General features: G+C 44.0%; 1 protein-coding gene across 4 annotated transcripts in view; it reads left to right on the top strand.

The window, feature by feature from the left end:
- The first annotated feature begins 9903 nt into the window (after positions 1-9903).
- LOC127571540 (metabotropic glutamate receptor 2-like) overlaps positions 9904-22465 on the top strand; it is a 57160-nt gene continuing 44598 nt past the window's right edge. For 2 of the 4 annotated variants that reach the window (XM_052018010.1, XM_052018011.1), the window contains exon 1: positions 10006-10462. The gene's annotated coding sequence lies outside the window, so the exon portion shown is untranslated. Of the gene's footprint in view, positions 10463-12840; positions 13006-22465 lie in introns of all 4 variants that reach the window. The other 2 variants (XM_052018008.1, XM_052018007.1) reach the window with 2 other exon arrangements.

The following is a 22465-nucleotide window of genomic DNA, read 5'->3' as shown; positions in this document are numbered from 1 at the left end:
TGGAGACTTCTCCAGGCTGATTATGAGAAATAAGACAATTGCTCTAATCCAAACATCAGGATATGAACAGAACTCAGGAAATGGATGGGGTCTAACAACTGTGGCACACTATTACATTGGCTCAAAGATCTGGCACTATCTGTTATACCATCTAATTGTCAGAAGCCTGATGATAACTAACTATTAGAGATTAGATCTTACTCCAAGACAGATGGATTTACACCAAACCAAATGTCATCAACTGGGAATTACTCCAACTCAGACATCCGAAACTGGGCATTACTCCAACCCAAACATCAGGATCTACACTCACATGTTAGCATCTGATGTCCCTTTAAACCACTGATGAACAGCTGGACAGTTGTCTAATCCACACAGCAGAATCTGGACCATAAGCTAGACAAGCATCAGTGAGTGGCTGTTGGTGAAAGTCAAATATCAGGAAGGGATGTTATTCCACATACACATAAATATTAGAACTGGATGATATCCCAACCAAGTATTAACAACTGGAGGATGCACCAACCCAAGTACCAGAAGCTGGAGACACGATAGTGGAATCTGATATCCGCTGGAATCTAGAGCAATAAACAATCTACTGGAGGAACTCAGCAGATCGGGCAACATCTGTGGGAGGATAGGAATTGTCAACCTTGCACCAGGACCAGAAACTGGACATCATCCCAACCCAAGTTGATTCCTACCCAAATATCAAAAACCTAATCCAAATATAAGGAACTGGATCTTTAACCTAAGCCTCAGGAACTGAACATTATACAAACCTGAATGTTGGAAACCAGACTGATCAGTAACTAAACTTCACACTGGCCCACAAATTAAGATCTAGACATGGAGCAACTCAAATATTTGGGACTGGATGATACTCAGACTCCTGTATAAGTACCTGGCCACTCCTCCTCCAAAGATTAAAACTGGACTACTCCAACTGAGTTATCAGGAACTAACACTCTACCTCAGTGATCAGGAACTAGGCATTATTCTGGCCCAAGTATCAGGATCTGGACATTTCTCTAACTAACATATCTGGAACTGCATATCACCCCCAACCCAGCTGAGTATCAGGATTAATATATAAATGTTTAAATACTTGTTTCCATGCTGTGTGACTCCATGACTCCAGATATCGCAAAACAGGACATCACTCCAAGCCAAATGTTGAAAACTGGACATTAATCCAAGCCGAAGATCAGGAACTGGATAGGTGTTAATCCATTTAGTTATCAGGAACTGAACAATAACCTAATTAGCAACTAGAGGTTACTCCGAGTCCCAATTCAGGAACTGGACCTTCCTCTACAGTAAAGATGAAGAACAGGATATTATACTCACCCAGATATCAGGATCTGGACATTCCTGTCAGCAACATATCAGGAACTGTATGTCACTTCAACCCAAATATCAATGCAAACCTGGTTAAAAACTGGGTATTAATCCAACCCAAAGATCTGGAACTTGACATTCACCCAACCAAATATTAAAACCAGGACAGTATTCCAAGTATCTGGAACTGAACATCATTCCGACCCGAATATCAGAATCTAGCCATCATACCAAGCCAAATATTACAAACTGGGCATTTCTTCAACAGCATTACCAGGATCTGGTCATTACTCTGACCAAATTATCTGGAATTGGACATTACTCAAAATCCAATATTTACTCAACCAAATATTCACTTAACCAGATATTAATAAATTTTTTAAAAACATTTTATTTACAGCATTGTAACAGGCCCTTCTGGCCCAATGAGTCCGTGCCGGCCATTTTTTAAACCCAAATTAACCTACCCATATGTCTTTGGAATGTGGGAGGAAACCGGAGCTCCGGGAGGAAACCCACACAGACACGGGAGAATGTACAAACTCCTTACAGACAGCGACGGGAATTGAACCCCGATCGCTGGCACTGTAATAGAATCGCGCTAACCACTACGCTACTGTGCCACCCCAAAGATCTAATTGAATAAGATCAAAGAAATAACTGGACATTCCAACCCGAATATCAGCAATCATATATCATTCCATCAGATATCAGGGACTAGAAAGAACTTGAACCAAAATATTAACAAGTCACTATTTCCACAACTCAAACCAGGTGTGACTTCAAACTGAATCTCAGGAATTGGACAGAAATCCAACCAAATATCAAGTGATGGACAACAATCTAATCTAGAGATCAGGAAATGGACATTGTACAATCCACTAGATTTTCCTCTACTGCACCTACCAGGACCTCATCTCTACTCTGGTCCAAATACTGGGATCTGGACATTGGCCCAACCCTTTGGAACATTTGGAAAAACATTTGGATCTTAGGAACTGGGCTTTACTCTCACTTGACTATCAGGATTTTGCGATTCCTCTGATCCAAATATGACAGACATTTATCAGTGACAGGCTGTTAAATATCAGGATAGGAGCAGTTACTACACCTAATTATCCAGTACTTACCAAATATTAGTGGCTGGAGGTTACTCCAACTCAGATATCAGGAGATGGAGCTTACTTTGATCTAATAATCAGGAACTGGATATTATACCGTCCCAGATATCAGAAATTTGATATTACTGTTCCCCACTAATCAGAAACTAAACAAATGTCAATATGTGGCCATTCATTTATCCTAAGTATTGGGAGCTGGACAAAACTACTCTGATCTGGAATGGGCCGTTACTCTGACCCAAGTGTTAGGATTTGCACATAACTGCAAGGCAAATATTAAAAATGGACAACACAATTATCAGGAGGTTATTCTTGTAACTCAATTATCTGGAATCAAATGTTACTCAAAACATGACACCAGGACCTGGACAGAACTCAACCCAAATATCACAATTGGAGCAAAATCTGCAGATACTGAAAATCCAAAACAAATCCAGAGAGAATGCTGGAAGTGCTTGGTAGGTCAGGCAGTATCCGTGGGGAGAGAAACACAGTCAACACTGTGGGTCAAGGACCCTTCATCAGAACTGTACGTGAGAAAAGATGCATGTTGTTGCAGAGAGGGGGAGAGTGGAGAGAACAGAGGAGATGCCTGTGATAGGGTGTAGACTGATGTTGTCAAGGCAACGATTACTTGAAAAATCAGTGGTTAGTGGCAGAAAAGAAAAAAAAGGAAATTGAAACAGAGATATACAGCCACATTGTGGAGATGGGGGGGGGGGGGGGGGGGGAGAAAAAGAGGGAGAGCAAAGGGAGGGAGAAAAGGAGAGAGAGAGATAGAGACAGAGAAAGAGAGGAAGAGAGAGAGAGAGAGAGAAAAAGAAAGAGGAAAAGTGAGAAGGGGAGAGTGGGAGAGGGAGAGAGAGAGAGAGAGAGGAAGAGAGGAAGAGAGGAAGAGAGGGAGAGAGAGAGGGAGAGAGAGGGAGAGAGAGAGGGAGGGAGAGAGAGAGAGAGAGAGAGAGAGAGAGAGAGAGAGAGAGAGAGAGAGAGAGAGAGAGAGAGAGAGAGAGAGAGAGAGAGAGAGAGAGAGAGAGAGAGAGAGAGAGAGAGAGAGAGAGAGAGAGAGAGAGAGAGAGAGAGAGAGAGAGAGAGAGAGAGAGAGAGAGAGAGGGCTGCTTACCTAAAATTGTTAAATTCAGTATTGTCTCAAAGGTTGCAAATGTTCAACTAGGAGATGAGTTACTTCCAACTTAATTTGAGTATCGTTGGAGAAGTCAGAGTGCGATTGGGGCAGGGAATTAAAGTGTCAGGCAACTGGTAGCTCAGGATCGCCCCTGTGGACTGAACAGAGACGTTCTGCAAAGCGATCGCCCAATCTACATTCGGCTTCTCCATTGTAGAGGGTCTCCATATCCTGAGATCAAATGCAATGTAGTAAATTGAAAGAAGTGCAAGTGAATCACAGCTTCCTCTGGAAGGACTGTTTGGGTCTCTTGATGGTGAGCAGTGAAGAGGTAATAGGACAGGTGTTTTACCTCCTGTGGTTGCATAGGATGGTGCTATGGGAAGGGGAATGGTTGGTGGAGATGGAAGAACAAACCAGGGAGTCATGGAGGGAATGGTCCCAAGGGAATGGTCCCTTGGGAATGCTGAATGGGAATGGGAAGATGTTACTTGTGGGGGAATCCTGGTGAAGGTTATGGAGAATAGTCCCTGGATGGAAGGTATCTGGGGGAATCTTATCCTTGTTCTGGCTGGGAGGAGTGTGAGTGAACATGTGCATGAAATGGAGGAGAACTGTGGTTAAGGAAATAGAAAGACAATGAAGACTATGTCTCCGTGACTCTACCTAAGAGGCAGTGATGTAGAGAGTCCTGTCATCATAACAGATACAACAGAGCTGGAGAAACTGGGAGAATGGAAACAGTCCTTACAGGAAGCAGGGTGGAGGAGGTGCAGTTGAGATACGTAGCTGTGGGAGTCAATGGACTTATAATGGATATTGGTCACTAATCTGTCCCCTGAGAGATATAGAGATGTCAAGAAAAGGAAAGGATGAATCTGCAGCAAAAGTGATGAAATTTTCAAATTCTGTTTGTGCAGGAAGTGGTCCCAATACAGTCATTAATGTAGCAGAAAAGGAGTTGAGAAGTACTTGAAACCACATATGTTCCACATATCGACTGAAGACAGGCATAGCTTGGGTCAATGGGAGTCCCATAGCTGGAGAAGTTGTTCAACGTTTGCAACCCTGGAGATGTATTTTCTTATGATACAGAAGGAGGCCATTTGGCCCATCAAGTCTATACTGACCCTCAACCATTCCATCATCCCATTCCTCTACTTATTTCCCTGTGAATTATTCTAGTGAGAACGAAATCAGCTAGGCAGTTGAGGGTAGTGATCAGGGGTTTGGGTTTATGGAAGAAGTTGAGGGCCCTCAGACTATCCAGCTGTGGGATGGAGGTGCAGAGAGATTATACTTCCATGGTGCAGATGAAACTGTCAAATCGGTGCAGAGCTTTGGGGTTGTCATAGAGGGAACTGGGAAGGAGGTGGACAAGAAAGAAAGAACAGACTCAAATTATGAAGGAGTAAGTTCTGTGGATCAAGGACTGACTGAGATAATATTGGTATTGGTATTGGTTTATTATTGTCACTTGTACTGAGGTACAGTGAAAAACTTGTCTTGCATACTGATCATGCAGGTCAATTCATTACACAGTGCAGTTACGTTGAGTTAGTACAGAGTGCATTAAGTTAGTACAGGTAAAAACAATAACAGTACAGAGTAAAGTGTCACAGCTACAGAGGAAGTGCAGTGCAGGTAGACAATAAGGTGCAAGGTCACAACAAGGTAGATTGTGAGGTCAGAGTCAATCTCATCGTATAAGGGAACCGTTCAATAGTCTTATCACAGTGGGATAGAAACTGTCCTTGAGCCTGGTGGTATGTGCCCTCAGGCTCCTATATCTAATAGCTCTACCAGGACTGTCCTGCTTGTGGATCCTGTGCAGGATGTAGAAACAGGCTGTGAGGACAGAGGCTGGAGGCTGTGGAGGGAAGATCTCCACAGTGACAGTCTGGGAAACAATAGCCTGATAGTGACAGTGGATACCCAAACATCAGGAACCACACATATGCCTGAATGAATCACAATAACTCACATTATACCACCCAAATGTCAGGAACTGGAAGCTGCTTGATCCCAAATATTAGCAGCCAGACATTACCTCCATTCAAATATCAGGAACTGGACAGCAGTCTAATCCAAACATTAGGATCTGGACTCTACCTGAATCAAGTATCAGGAACTGGACATTAATCCAACAAGTATTACTGACCCATTGTTACTGCAACTCAAAAATCAGGAACTTGATGTTACATCAATTAATTACAGTAAAACTCTGATAATCCTGTATCTGACCATTCAGTAATCCCAATGGTTCATAATCTGATATAACAGATAATATTTGCCATACTCCCCTTCATCTCACTGCAGCCCTGGTTCCCACACTCCCTTCAGCTCACCCCGGTCCTGGTTCCCACACTCCCTCCCACTCCCCAGGGTGCTGGTTCCTGTGCTCCCTCCCACTCATTGGGATCCTCATTCCCCTGCTCCCTCCCACTGACTGCAGCCCCGCTTCCTCAGCTCTCTTCAAACTGATCAGGGTTCTGTTTCCCATGTTCCCTTTAAACTTACAGAGTTTACTGGGAAATCAGAATCATGAACAGGTTTATTATTATTGACTGCAGAATTACATCCAATAGTTTTGAAAATCTGTTAGTCTGTCACCACTGAAGTCCCAAGCACACCGGATTCTTGGAGTCTTATAAATAGGAACTGATTGGTCAACCAGCCCAGCGATTAGAGGTCACTAAACCATAATTCTGTAAACTAGACTTTGCACCAAGCCAAAGATCATGAACTGTACTTTACTGCAATCCAAACATCAGGATTTACCCATCACTCCCACTCCCACTCACAGTTTAGCAACTAGGTATCCTCTAGGCTAATGAGGAACAGCTAGACAGTTCTCTAATCTAAGTATCAGAATTTGAACTTTAACCAAACATCAGTAATTGGCTATTTGTGAAACTTAAATATCAGGAGCAGGTGTTACTCCATCTAATTATCAGGAATGAGCAGTAACCAAGCAACTAAAGGTTCCTCCAACACAAATATCAGAAACCAGACTTTCCCACAGCCCAGATCTTAGGAGCTGAACCTTACCCTCAGCTAAAGATCAGAAATGGATGTTATACTGGCCATGATCAGCAACTGCATATTCCCCTCCCTCACTAGTTAGAAACTAGACTTTAATTTAACCAGATAATCAAGATCTGGATGTTGGCGCAACCCAAATATTTTTGACATCACTCTACCCCACTGATCATTACGCCAACCCAAATATCAGATTCCGACCATCACTCCAAGGAAACATGAATAACTGGACACTTACTCTAGCACCAATATCAGGATCTGGTCACTTCCCTAATCCAAACATCTGGAATTGAGTGGTACTCAAAACTTGATGTCAGGAACTGGACATTGGCCCAACTAAATACCAATCACTGGGCATAACTCCAACTCAAATGCCACAAATTGAATGTTACTCCACAACAGACATCGGAAGCTGGACTTTGCTCCATTACAGATATCAGGTACTGGACAATGGCCAAAGCTCAGAAACTAGTTAGTACTCTCATCCAAATTTCAGGTTCTAGACAGTAACCAAATATCAAGAAATGGGTGGTACCTAATCTAAAGATTAGATCTGGACTTTATACAAAACAAAATCAATATTTCTCTATCCCACTGACCAGAACTTAAGACATTGCTCTGGTCCAAATATCAGGAGCCGGAATTACTCCAACACAGATACAGGCAGCAGGACATAATTCCAAGTTAAATACTGGTAACTGGACTTTACTTCAACTCAAATATCCTTGACATTACTCATCATTTATTATGATCTGGCCATTCCCCTAACTCAAACATCCAGAGCTGGACCATTATCCAACCAAACATTAGGATCTGGGCAGTAATCTTTCCAAGTATCTGTCATGGACTATTACTTCAAGTCAACTATCAGGAACAGACTGTTACTTCATGATAACCCAATAAAATATTTACAACAGGAGGTTACTCTAACCAAATCTGACCAGGAACTGAATATTATAGCTATTCAGGCCTCAACACTGGTCTGACCCAAATATCTGGAATTGGACATTACTTTGTCCCTGATGATAGGAACTGAACATTTGAACCAAAAATCTGGAATGGGTCGTTTCTCAAAAGACCAGAAACTGGACATTACTTGAGCCAAATATTATAAACTGGACATCACTACACTTCAAATATCAGCAATTGGACATTGAACCAAATATTTGCAACAGGATATCATTCCAATCCAAATAATGTATCAGCAACTGGGTTTTAGGGAACTGGCACAGAAGGGAAAATGAGGCCTGGGGCAGATCAGCCATGATCATATTGAATGACAGGGCAGATTTGAGGGGCCGAATGGCCTACTCCTGCTCCTATTTTCCTGTGTCCTTACATTCTTATGTTCCTTTAGATGCTGCTCCATCCCAGACATCGGGAACTGAATCAAGATACTTGAACCCATGCATCAGTAACTGGATGTGAAACCACCTCAGATATCAGGAACTGGGCTCTACTTCAACCCAGATACCAGGATCTGGACATTTCTGCCACTCAGATGTCAGGAGCTGGGTGGTCCTCTAAGCCAATCATAAAGAACTGGACAGTAGCCCAATCCGATCATCAGTTTGAGGCAATAGCCTAACTGAATATAGTGATTGCCTATTAAATTCAGGAACTGGGTTTACTCCATCTAATTATCAGGAGCTGGATAGTAACCTAAACAAGTATTATTAACTGGAGGCCATTTCAACCAACTGTTTGGAACTGGACATTTCCCCCAATGCAAGTATCAGGGACAGGACCTTAATCTGACCTAGAGATAAGAAACTAGACATTACCTCACTGATCAGGAAAAGGAAATCATGTATCATGATCTGGACAATGGTTCAACTCAAGTATTAGGAACTGGATGTTACTCTGACCCATATATCCAGAGGTGGACACAACCTAACGTTAAATATTTGAAAAAATATATGGTGGGAGGGGTCTTTGATTATGTTGGCTGCCTTTCCGAGGCAGAGAGAAGTTGTCGACAGAGTCCATGCTGCCTTGGTAAAGCAGCCAACATAATCAAAGACCCCACCCAGCATGGACATCTTTCTTCTCCCCCCTCCCATCAGGCAGAAGATACAAAAGCCTGAAAGCATGTACCATAGGTTAAAGGACAGCTTCTATCCCGCTGTTATAAGACTATTGAACAGACCTCTTGTACGATAAGATGGACTCTTGACCTCACAATCTACCTTGTCATGGCACTTGCACTTTATTGTCTGCCTGCTCTGCACTTTCTCTGTTACTGTAACACTTCATTCTGCATTCTGTTATTGCTTTTCCCTGGATGTACTGAAGTGATGAAATGATCTATCTGGGTGGCATGCAAAACTATGTTTTTCACAGTACCTCCGTACATGTGACAATGATGAGCCAATTAACCAATTACCAAAGATTATGAATTGGACATTGCCCTAATCTAAACAGCAGAAACTGGACATTGATTTAACTGATTGTCAATAACTGGACAGTACTCCAACTCAAACATCAGGAGGGGGTGTTAATCCACTTAGTTATCAGGAACTGAACGATAACCTAACTAATTAGCAATTAGAGGTTACTTCAAGTCCCAAATCAGGAACTGGACCTTCCTTTAAAGACTAGGAACAGAATATTATACTGACCCAGATATAAGGAGTTGGATATCACTCTATCCCACAGATCAGGAGCTAGACATTACTCTGGCTCAAATATCAGGATCTGGGCGTTCCTGTAAGCAACATATTTAGAGCTGGATTTCACTCCAACCCAAATATCAGTGCAAGCCAAATGTTAAAAACTGGACTTTAATCCAACCCAAAGATCGGGAACTAGCTTTTAACCCAACCAGATATTAAAACCGGGACATTATTCCGTCTCTGGAACTAAACATCACTGCACTACACTGATCAGGAATTGATCTTCATTCCAAACCAGATAACAGGATCTGGCCATCGTTCCGAGCCAGATATTACTGGGTTTTTCTCGAACGGAAATATCCGGAACGGTATTTGGCTCCAAATTGCATTATATGGAATTGGACATTACTCCAATGTAACTATTAGAAACCCGCATCAGACATCACACCGCCGAGAAATATTGACTGTCAGGTACAAGTATTCGGGGCAGCACTTCCATTTTTCCCGAAATGTCAATAGATTTAATTACCTTTCTCCATTTGCTAGAAATTGTTACTATTTACTCCAGATCTTATCTTTCCTGGGCATATGGAGATAGGTACTATCTCTCCCAAATATCGGGACGTGGTTATTATCTGTGCTTTCAGGAAAAGTTTGCTGGTTGTCGCCGGCTGAGGACGATGGAGACTGTGTCCCAGTGAGGCTCCGGCGACCAGCTGTGAGGGAGGACTCGCCTTTCCAGCTCTCTCGCCGTCTACTTGATGTTAATGTGTTAAACTGTCATTGGGAGAGATTTCTCCGTCACGGGAACACCTCGGCGCCCAACGTACTCATTCCCCAGAGGCAAGACTCACTCTGGGCCACCGGTTCTGGACTCTTAAGTACCGGGCATGGACATTCCTTCAAAGGATCATTGAAGCAGCTGGTAGTTCTGAGTCGGGGCTTTGCAGGGGAAATGACAGAGACCGAGGAACCGGCTTTAACAGGACAGAGTTTCTCCAGTGGATCCATGACCCTGGAGTCTTGATACAGGGGCGAGATAGAGTCACCGAACTCAAGTGGGACAAGGCGAGCGGCCGGCTCTGGAGGTTTGGAGCAGGGACATGCAGGACGGTGTGTCCCAGAGCGAGGGGTGAGGACGGTCAACGCTCGACCCCCGCGGGGGTGAGGAGCTGGAGCCGGGATGCGGAGACTGGTGGCGGCGAGGATCCACACACGGGGTAAGGCTCTTTGCACCGCGCTCCGGTCCGCTCTCCCGCCCCAAACAAAGACCATCGTGTGCCGGGCGCTCGGTGCGGGGCATCCCGTCTCTCTCTCTCTCTCTCTCTCTCTCTCTCTCTCTCCTCTCTGTCCCGCGAAGAGGGAGTGGGCATGTAACAGGGCTGCCGGTCTCCGGGACCCGCGGGCTGTCCGTATCCAGCAGTCCCTGGGTCCCGGGTCAGTGCCCAGCGCGATTCTCGGTGTGTCCCCGGGCGGAACAGCCCCTCACAGGGGGCAACAGCTCGCACTCCATACCGTAAACCCACACCACCATCTGATCGGTCACGTCCCCGGCACCGGTAAAAATATTCCCTTTCAAATATTATCATTTAAATCCACAAAAGCAAATCAAACAGCAGCGTTCTGCAACCGGAGAGAGAACACACATTAATAATACAGAAATCCACACACTGACACACACTGATATACACACGGACGTATTAACAATACACAGATTCTCTCTCATACACACACCGACAGAGACACACACAATCTCTCTCTCTCACACGCACACACACACACACTGATATATACACAGAGACATTGACAATACGCAGGTTCTCTCACACACATAAGGACAAAGAGACAGTGATACACACACACACATTAACAATACACAGACACACAAACACAGACACACACACAACACTGATATATACAACAGACACTTTAATACACAGAACCACTGACACAGACACACATACACACATGTACATTAGTAATGCATAGAGCCATTCACTCAAGCACACAGACCCGCACAAACACATTAATAACACGCACATCCCTTCAGTCACACACACAGTACACAGATTCACTGAAATACACACAAATATTGATACAGCTACAAAAACATATAGCCGCACAATCACTCTCTCACACACACACACACTAGCTCACTCATTCACACACTTACACTTTTACATGTGCCAGTTGCTGCCACAGCCACACTGTTAATGTGCATTCTAACTAGACCAGTCTGCTCCACTGTACACCTCATATATTAGTTGACTACAAATCCAGCAGATGTAAGAAGATCCAGTACACAGAAGGTTGGGGTGTAGGGGTCTTTGAATCGAACAATGTAGTCAACTCCTGAGAATGAAATCTTAACCTAGTCTGAAGACCATTAGTACATGTACCCCATTGCATACCAGTTACGATCCAGGGATAGTATTCCACCATACGGTGAATAAACACAGAATGCCTCCCACTAAACTGCTTGCTGACCCTGGTTGAAGCTCCAGGTCCGTGAGATTTTCTTTCCTCAGTTCATTCCAGGCAACAGTTTACACAGAAAGGGGCTGCCAAATACAGAGAAAGGTTCTGGCCAGGGAGAACTGTCAAAAGAGTGATAGTCATATAGCATAGAAGCAGGCCCTTCAGCCCAACTCTCCATGCCAACCAAGATTTCTACCTGAGCCAGTCCCATTTGCCTGAGTTTGGCCCATATCTTTCTAAACCTTTCCTATCCATGTACCTGACCAAATGTCCTCTAAACATTGTAATTTTACCCCCCTCTACAGCTTCCTCTGGCTGCTTTGTTCACATACCCACCACCCTCTGTGTGAAAAATTTGCTCCTCGTTCTTTTTCACCTGAAGCCTACACCCTTCAGTGTTAGACTCCCCTACCCTGGAAAAAACACTTGTGACCATCCACCCTCGTGATTTTATAAACCTCTACAAGGTCACCCTTCAACTCTTTTGTTCCAGGGGAAAAATCCCAGTCTATCCAGCCTCTCCTTATAACTCCAGCCCTCCAATCCCGGTAACATTATAGGAATTATATAGGAATTCTCATTATAGGAAGGATGTGGAAGCATTGGAAAGGATGCAGAGGAGATTTATCAAGATGCTGCCTGGTTTAGAGAGTATGGATTATGAGGAGAGACTAAGGGAGCTAGAGCTTTACTCATTGGAGAGAAGGAGGATGAGGAGAGACATGATAGAGGTATACAAAATATTGAGAGGAATAGATAGAGTGGACAGCCAGCGCCTCTTTACCAGGGCACCAATGCTCAATACAAGAGGGCATGGCTTTAAAGTAATGGGTGGGAAGTTCAAGGGAGATATCAGAGGGAGGTTTTTTACCCAGAGAGTGGTTGGGGCATGGAATGCGCCGCCTGGGGCGGTGGTGGAGGCAGGTACATTGGTCAAATTCAAGGGATTGTTAGATAAGCATATGGAGGAATTTAAAATAGAGGGATATGTGGGAGGAAGGGGTTAGATAGTCTTAGGCGAGGTTTAAAGGTTGGCACAACATTGTGGGCCAAAGGGTCTGTATTGTGCTGTACTGTTCTATGTTAACATCCTCATGAATCTTTTTTGCACCCTTTCCAGTTTAATAACATCCTTCCAATAGCTGGGCATCCAGGAACTGGCTGGTGGGACAGTCCAATGGGGAAGTGAATGAGGAAATTAGTTGGATGTCAGTGATGGTCACCACCCCAGCCTTCCTCCGTGTGATGCCAGAGAGAAAATGAGACACTATTACTCTGGCTAAAGGTATTGTAGGCCCCTTTGGAAAGTTTCATTGGGTTAAACACCAGCAAATGCAGTAGAATCTGTACATTTCAATAAAATACAGATCAAGCTAATGTTGATAGAACCAATTAGATTTGCTCAGAAAATAACAGTAAAGAAATAAGGGAAGTGCTGGTATGTGATCAGAGGAGAAAGGTGCCAATAAACATACCTCTGCAATTCCTTTACAAGTTGCAAATGAAGTTAATGATACTGGTTGGCCTCACATAGGTTCTTTGGATTTCCTGAAGGTCCAAACTCTTAAATAGAAAAGAATTCCAAGGCAGAACTTGGGACCTGATAAGAAAAATGAACGGTTTTAGATTGAGGCAGGGAGCACTGTTATGAAATGCAGTCATGACATATTTTGCTTTGTTAGTAAGTTTAGCAGGCTTCTTATGTTTCTATTAAAGATGCTGCCTCAATGCAGATTACTTTGTAGGTCAGATACAGTGGTCTGTGTTATGAGTTGTGAGGTGGGGGATTTATTTAGTATGACTACTGTGGGGTCACACCACCACACAATCTTCAGCCACAGGTTGCGCTCAGAACATTGTCACAGTTTGCGATGGGTGGACTAGAACCCATGATGTTCTGGAAATATTTGAAAGACAGGGTAAACAAGAGGGAAACCTTCAGACAACTAGTGGGCATGGATCCATCAGAATATTGACTTCTACTCGTGCCAAGATTCCACAGGGCAGAGTGGTTGGACACTTGTCTCTGGTCTATAGGTTGTAGGTCACACCCCACTCCCATATCCATGCCAGCACTGCCTTCCTGAGGGAGTGGTTTATTGTTGGAGGTGTCCTTTCTGGGATAAAATGTTAAGCTGAGGTTCTCAATCCCATGGCACTTTGGAGAAGAGATCTTTTGGTTTCGTGACCAGTAATGATCCCTCAACCAGCACCATTAGAGCAGATAGCCATTGTGGGATCTTGCTAGTGCAGGTTGGTTGGCATGCTCCCATATAAACAGTAATAACCACAAAAGCAATGCACTGATTGAGAAATGCTTTGGGATGTTCTGCAGATTCAAACTATTCTATACCATGTAGCCTTCTTTCTATTCATGGTGAGATAACATTGAACAAAGCTGTTGAGAAAAGTGCTGAGACGTTGCCATGCTGACAGCATGTTCTCTCTGCTCAGAACCGAAAACAGAAACTCTTCACATAGAAGTCTGATGAGGTGATAAGCAATGGAGATATAGTCGAGCATAAGTACATTAACTCTTTGCTAGTATCAGGGGATAAACATGAGCTGATAGCTGTCACACAATCAAATATTTTTAAATGTTAAATTTACATTTAGGTCACTGTGCCATTGATGGACATCTGCTTGTGATTGGCCCCAGCACCATAATAGATTCAAGTTAGTTCTGAGATCAAATTTAGAAGCATTTTAAAGTGAATTTCATTTCTTTCCATAACTAAGCATTAAGGCGTAATGTTTTTCTGCGAATGAGTGTTTTTCCTTTAGGATTTAGTCAAGGCACCTTGCAACAGTGAGGATTTGCGAAGCTTATGTGTACTCTAAGATTTTTTGTAAACTGCATCAGTATGGAATTTTGACAATGTAATTTTGACAACAGGAAAGTTGGAATTATACAAAGAGGTGATTTAGAAACAGGGGCACAGGGTTACGCTGGGGCACAGGGATCAGGAAAACCACAAACATGTAGTTATACTACCATCACCTACCATGGAATTGGTTAGTTCTGAGAGTTGCTAGTTGCCAATGGCTTTGGATTGTACACAAGCCAGGTGAAAACTGGAGCTGAATTAAAAACAGAAAATATTGGAAACACTCAGCGGGTCAGGCAGCATCTGTGGAGAGAGAAAAACTCCGGAACTGTGTGTGCATGTGTGAGTGTCAGCATTAATAAAACACCATGATGGACTCAATGGTACAGATGGACTCTTGACCTCACAATCTACCTTGTCATGGCTTTGCACCTTATTGTCTGCCTGCACTGCACTTTCTCTGTAATTGTAACATGTTATTCTGCATTCTGTTATTGCTTTTCCCTTGTACTACTTCAATGTACCGATGTGATGAAACAATCTTTATGGATGGCATGCAAAACAAAGTTTTTCATAATACCTCAGTATATGTGACAATAATAAACCAATTTATTAACTTACACTATACAGGGTCCCCATTACTCAGGCTGCATTCTAACTTTAAAGAATAAAATAGATATCAAGTTAAGTCAAGTCGAGTTTATTGTGATGTTCACAAGTATGGTGAGGTACAGGTACAATAAAAAAATGGCTTGTAGCAGCATCACAGACACATAGATACAGACAATACACAGAATATAAATAATACATAAATTGTACAAGACAGAGAAGAGAAAAAAAGACAGCAAAAACAAGACCTTAGTGCAAAAAAAAAACACAATCACAAACAAGTCCATGGTAGTGCGAGGGGTCCGTAGTGTTCCGTTACTGAGGTGGGGTTAGGATTGTGCAGGTCAGTTCAAGATCCTAACAGTTGTAGGAAAGTAGCTGTTCCTGAACCTGGTGGTGTGAGACTTCAGGCTATTGTACCTCTTACCTGATGGTAGCAGCAAGAAGAGGGCATGATCCAAATGGTGGTGATCCTTGATGATAGATGCGGCCTTCTTGAGGCAGCACCTCCTATAGATACTCTCAATGTTCACGATGGTTTGCTTTCTGGCAACAACTATCAAAGCCTCATAAGCCCCACTGTGCCTTATAGTGAATGCTGTGCAGTATAGCACTGGAAAGTCTGCTTGGACTACATGGTGACATGGGATGGGACTTGCCCGCAACCTTTTGACTAACTCTACCTGAACCATCCCCTTACCTGTGGCTGACACTGAACTTGAGCTGCTTGTTCTGATACATGAAGATTACTAGAATCAACGTTTTTAAAATTTTCACTTGTAATTAGCGTTGTTTCTAAGGTGGTAACAAAGTGAAGATTCAATATCAAACCATTGCAACTTCCCTCCACACTGCGGGCTGGTGCAGCCCATAGGTGTGGTGACACAGTGAGGTTGGGCTGTATTCTCCAGGTAGTGATGAGACTGGAATCAGTACCTGACGATTCCAAGAAGATGCTGGAGTCTCGGCAAAAGGTGGTGTTGAGAAACTGAGTGCTAAGTGCTAGAAAGGCTAGCTGCACTTAAAGTGGATAAACTACCTGGTTCAGGTGACTAGTACTCCTCGATGCTGAGGGAAGGGAGGAAATTGCAGAGATCCTGGCCATGGTTTCACAAACATCTATAGATTTAGGGTTGGCATCTGGGCACTGGAAAATTGCAAATTTTACACAGCTATTGAAAAGGGTAAACCCAGTTTAACACTGGGTTTTAACACTGGGTTTTAACTAATTTTAAAATTAGTTTAACACTGGTGGGGAGAGTTGTGGCCACAATAATCAGGAGCAGAATCAGCAGTCATTTGGACAAGTGTGGATTGATTTGAGAAAGTCAGTATGGATTTCTTAAAGGCTAATCATGTTTAACAAAGTTGATAGAGTTTTTAGTTGATGAAGTAGTAGAGAGGGTTGATGAAGCAAATGCTGTTGACAAGGTGTGTATGGATTTCCAAAAGGCATTTGATATGATGCCACAGAATAAGCATCATCACTAAGGCCACAGAATAAAAAGGTAGTGCAGCGGTATGGATAGAAACTTGGTAGTAACAGGAAATGGAGGGAAAGGTTTTATCTCAGACAGGAGGGAAGTGTACAGTGGAGTTTACCAGGAGTCAGGACCCCGACGTCATGTGCACCAATGACTTGGACTTGGAGATATGGGGGACAATTTCCAAATTTACAGATGACACCAAACTTCAGGAATGAAGGACTCTAGTTTTGTGAATTGACTGGAGACGCTGAGATTGTTCTTGGAACAGAGGGGGAATCTAACAGAGGTATTTAAAACCATGAAAGGTAGACAGATGGTCAGAGGTATTCCCATTGGAGGGAAAGTGAGGAACCAGGAGAATGAGGCAGAAGTTCTGAAAGTGACCAAGAAGGAAAATGTTACCTATTACAATACAGAAGGAGGCCATTCAGCCTTTTGGGTCTGTGCCTGCTTCCAGGAAGTAACCCCATCAATCCTGTCCCTCGTTATTTTCCTGCAGCCCTCACATACCTACCAACTCCCCTTTTGCCAATTACCTGCACTGGGGGTAATTATTCAGTGAGTGGTTAGAGACTGGAAATCCACAACAAGTAAAGGAGGCAAATTCAATACTAACATCAAAAGGGAGTTGGATAGGTATCTGGAGAGTGAGATGATCTGGATTACAGGCATGATGGGCCAAATCGCCTCCTCTCAAGCTGTACTGCTCTGTGATTTTGTGATTCAGTGAACTGAGGCTGTAAGTTTAAATCAGACGTCAGCAAACTAAGTCTGTAAATTCTGTACAAACCAACCTTATAGCTAATGGACTGTAGCAAAAACCAACTGGCTCAATCACCTTCTGCCCATACATAGACCAGCCTATATGTGACTCACAGCACACAAAACAGTGGGTCCCCATGTCATGAAGTCATGCAGCATGGGAACAGACCCTTCAGCCCACTGACTGCACACTGACCAACAACCACCCGTTTATACTAAACCAATTTTTATTTTCCCTGCATTCCCATCAACTCCCCCCAGATTCTACCACTCACCTACATACTAGCGCCAATTTTGCAGCTGTCAATTAACCCACCAACCCGCATGTCTTTGGGATGTGGGAGAAAACTGGCGCATCCAGGGGAAACCCACGGAGTTACGGTGAGAATGTGTAAACCCCACACAGACAGCACCTGAGGTCAGGATTCAACCCGGGGTCTCTGGAGCTGTAAAGCAGCAGCTCTACCAGCTGTGCACCTATGCTGCCCAACAACATCAGATTAACCAAATAAAAATCCCAGACCCACACTACACCACATGGAAGCCACGGTGACACCAAAGTTAACCGTCCCACCAGCAGCCAGCTCCACTAACTTGGCACAGGATCAGAGGTGAATGCTGGGGAAATTTATTCAGCTGCTTGCAGCATCTTAAACCCAATCAGAGAAGATATTCCAATTGAAAGATAATTCTCTCACAGGCTCCTGCACTGGGTGCGATCTCTCACAGGAGAACCAATTATTCCCAGGTCTTTGATGAACCTAGTCCACAAAACGCTGCTGGAGTAGAGTCTCATGGGCAGGGTTCCAACACCAATCACCCTTCCAGTTTGTCAGCCTGGACCACTGGTGTGTCACTGGGCTTTTTGATCATGGCCATCTGGATCTCCCAGTTGCCAGTCATTTTAATCTCCTTCCCATTCCCACACCGACATGTCTGTCCTTGGCCTCCGCTACTGCCAAGTTGAGGCTAAACACAAATTAGAGGAGCAGCACCTCACATTCAGCCTGGGTAGTCTGCAACCTGGTGGTATGAACATTGAGCAACAAACAATCTGCTGGAAGAACTCAGCCAGTCGAGCAACATCTATGGGAGGAAAGGAACTGTCAATGTTTCGGGTTTAAACACTGCATCAGGACCTTGGTATGAACATTGAATTCTTCAGCCTCTGGTAACTGCTCCCCCCCCCCACCGTCCCTTTTCTCTCTCCTCCTGATCCACCTGGCCCCCATCACCCTGTCTTTTTCCCTTCCCTCATTCTCTCCATCTGCCCATCAGCCACACATTCCTCCCACTGGTTCCCCTCCCCACCTCCTTCCCTTGATTCCTCTCCTATCATATTCCATCATCTTCAGCCCTTTGTCATTCCACCTATCACTTCCCAGCATCTGATGCAATTCCCACTCTCCCCCCTCCCCTATCTGCCTACCTGCCCCTTCACCTGGATCCACCTATCACCTTCCAGCTCTTGTTCCATCCCTTCCCTCCACCTGTTTATACTGGATATTTTCCCTCTACTCTTTCAGTCCAGCTGGTCTCGACCAGAAACGTCAACTGTCGACTTCTCTCCATAGATGCTGCGTGAGTTTCTCCAGTGTTTTGTGTGTTGTCTCAGCTCAGTGACTGTCCAATGCCAACTTGAGTGGGGTTGGATGGCTGACACAGACCTGAGCCTGTGAATAGGTATTGTTGGACCATTTAGTCACTGATTCAGAAGGAGTTGTCCCTATGGGTTCAGGTACCTTTGGGTGACATTATTTTACCTTTCTGGCTCAATGAACATGTGTGCCCTTCCTTCCTATCCTGGCTCATGGGCATGAGGTGTTTCTGGCGCTCAGGGCCCACATCTACCTCTCCACCCCTGAAACCTGAGCATCACCAATGGGTTCATGAACCCATTAGCAGCCATGCTGCTGGGAATCCCCAGCTTACTGTGGTGCACTCAGGGAACACAAGGGGGCAGCGTAAGTGTCCCAAACACTCAGTGTTCACTGAACCTCCTGAAGGTTAAATCTGGTGCAAGTCCTGAAGTCCCATTGAAATGAATGGGAGAAAGACATCAGCTGGGGAGAGGAGGGTAATCATATCTTTCTATTGGTATTGGTATTGGTATTATTGTCACATATACCAAGATACAGTGAAAAGCTTTTGTTTTGCATGCCATTCATAAGTACATCAAGGTAATAAAAATGAAAACAGAATGCAGAATTTACCTAGTTCCAATGATTTTAATTATTTTTAAATGTGATTGTGATGTATTGGTATGTTAAATGTATTCATAATTTTATTTTATCAAGCAATTTTTTTAGACATGTCCCAAGTATCACTGAGCACTTGTGAATATGAAAGGCAATCTGAGACATTCAGTAACTGTGATTACTTTGACAGCTGGTGAGCCTGTGGGCTGGAGGAGCTGCTCTGTGCCTGAAGCAGGCTGCCTGCACTGACAGAGACTGCACTCTGCACTCAGTCGCGCCAAATTGCTGGGCAGTGAGCTCCTGTCAGAGGACTCTGCCCCTGGCCACAGTTGGGCGGACAGCAGAGCCCCTGGGGACAGGTGGCAAAGCATCCCAGGACAACAGAATTTTTACACCATCACTCTGAGCTGCAAACCAGGAGAAAAGGCATATTTCAAAACAGATTTGTTTATTAATTATAAAAATATGGGATTGGAAAATTGGCTGTTTGACAGGGCAGGGTGGGAGGTTTTGAGATTAAAGCTCCTGTCTTAGATTCTGATCTACAGCAGCAGTTTCACACTGTATCCAGGGGTTGGGAGCTGCTGTTGAGGTAGAATTATTTGTCTACCTACACTGCACTTTCTCTGTAACTGTAACACTATATTCTGCATTCTGTTATTGCTTTACCTTTTGCACAACCTCGCTGTCTGGATCGCATGCAAAGCTTTTCACCGTATCTCGGTATGTATGACAATAATAAACCAATTATCAATTAGCCATGGCATGGATATCTGGTCCAAAGCTCACCTTGGCGTTAAATAGGACACCAAGACTTTGATGGGTTTAGTTCACTCCACCAGGGAGGGAGATGGAGTCAGAGTTTGTAACAGACCCCAAAGACAGTGGTTTGTCTCTCTGGGACATATCTGAAGGAACGGTCTTCTCCTGCAGTGCTGTGTGTTGGACCTGACAGTGAAAGTCAAGGACACCCCGCCCAGGACCTGCTGCTGTTCCTGCTGGGATTTGCCATGTTGACGCCTAGTCATAGAGTTATGCAGCATGGAAACATGCCCTTTGCTGACCAAGATGTCCATCCAAGCTAGTCCCAATTGCCTCTGTTTGGCCCATATCCCTCTGAACCATTTTAATCCCCAGCTGCTGTGTTGCAGGTGAAGAGAATCCTAACCAGCAAAGTGAGAAATCTGCCATTTTTGATAAGCCACCATTGCATTGACCTCGGGAGGGGCATTTGGCTGCAGTGCAGGAAGCCCCAAGTCCACTCATTTGTAGAGAGCATTGTCCACACTGACACCTCTGGGCAACTCCTGCATCCAGTTTATTTTTAATTCATTATTCATTCCAGACCTAATGAACAGGGGGGTCCATTAGCAGGAGTTCTTGGTCATTTTGAGCCACTTGAGGGTGAAATGTAGAAATCCCCTGGGACTGTGGCAACTGGGGTCCCAGTCAGACCACTTCAGGTCTAAGAGTGTGGGGGCAATGTGTCCAGCCCTGTGAATAAGGTGCAGTTTGAATCTTTGGCATTATTAACATTTGCTTCTTCTGTGAGAGTGTGACGCCAGATCTGATTTAGGTCAACGAGAATCAGAAAACTGCAGAGGATGGAAATCTGAAATATAAACAGAAAATGTTGCAAACACTCAGCAGGTCAGGCAGAATCTGTAGGGAGAGAAAGAGAACTAGTCTGGTGAAAGGTCTTTGACCTGAAATGGTAACTCCATCTCTCTCTCCAAAGATGCTGGCTGACCTGCTGAGTGTTTCCAGATTTCTGATTCAATCTGGACACATATTGTGGGTATGATGTCACGATTGGCACTGCACTTGGGTGAGCTGGGTGCCAGAAGAACTGGACATAAGGCCACTCTTGTTTATAACTTGCATTAACTCCTTCAGAAACCTGCCCCAAATTGGTTAATGCCAAAGTCAATGCAATTTTTGACTGCACACAACTTTCTTTGGGTGTTACCCAGGCAAATTTCTAGGCCTCTATCTCTCCTATTGACTCACTTCAACACATCCTCGTCTTCTGATCTCAAAGACTCCAAAAATAAGTTAATGCAACTTGTGCTCTTGATTTTAACCTTTAAAACTGCAAAATCCTCCACACACCCTGCAGTTCCTGCTCTAGTAATCTTCCTAATCCAAGATTTACATTGTGTAGTGGGAGATTTACTATATATTTTCATGTTCTGTCCTGTTGGTGTTTGATGTTACAGTGTGTCAGGAGCTTTACTCTTACTTTGTATCTAACTGTTGCCATATCTGCCTTGAGAATGTCTGATGCAACCTGTTGGAAAATGTTGTATCCTGTCCTTGAATGGTCCAATCCCAGCCTAAATTGGTAACTTAGTTTATTATTGTCACATGTACTGAGGTACAGTGAAAAACTTTGTTTTGGATGCCATCCATGCAGATCATTTCACAGCATCAGTACATTGAGGTAGTACAAGGGAAAAGCTATAACAGAATGCACAATAAGTATTGCAGTTACAGAGAATGTCCAGTGCAGGTAGACAATAAGGTGCAAGGCCACGATGAGGTAGATTGTGAGGTCAAGAGTCCATCTTATTGTACAAGGGAGCTGTTCAATAGTCTTATAACAGTGGGATAGAAGCTGTCCTTGAGCCTGGCGGTACGTGCTTTCAGGCTTTTGTATCTTCTACCCGATGGGAGAGGGGAGAAGAGAAAATGTCCAGGGTGGGTGGGGTCCCTGATTATGTTGGCTGCTTTTCCAAGGCAGCGAGAAGTATAGGCAGAGTCCATGGAGGAGAGGCTGGTCTCTGTGATGTGCTGAGCTGTGTTCACAACTCTCTGTGGTTTCTTGCGGTCTCAGGCAGAGCAGTTGCCTTACCAAGCTG

This window comes from Pristis pectinata, chromosome 6 (assembly GCF_009764475.1).
Source record: "Pristis pectinata isolate sPriPec2 chromosome 6, sPriPec2.1.pri, whole genome shotgun sequence".
Classification (NCBI taxonomy): Eukaryota; Metazoa; Chordata; class Chondrichthyes; order Rhinopristiformes; family Pristidae; genus Pristis; species Pristis pectinata.
The sequence above is the reverse complement of the archived record's forward strand: the minus strand, read 5'-3'. Positions and strand labels throughout refer to the sequence as shown.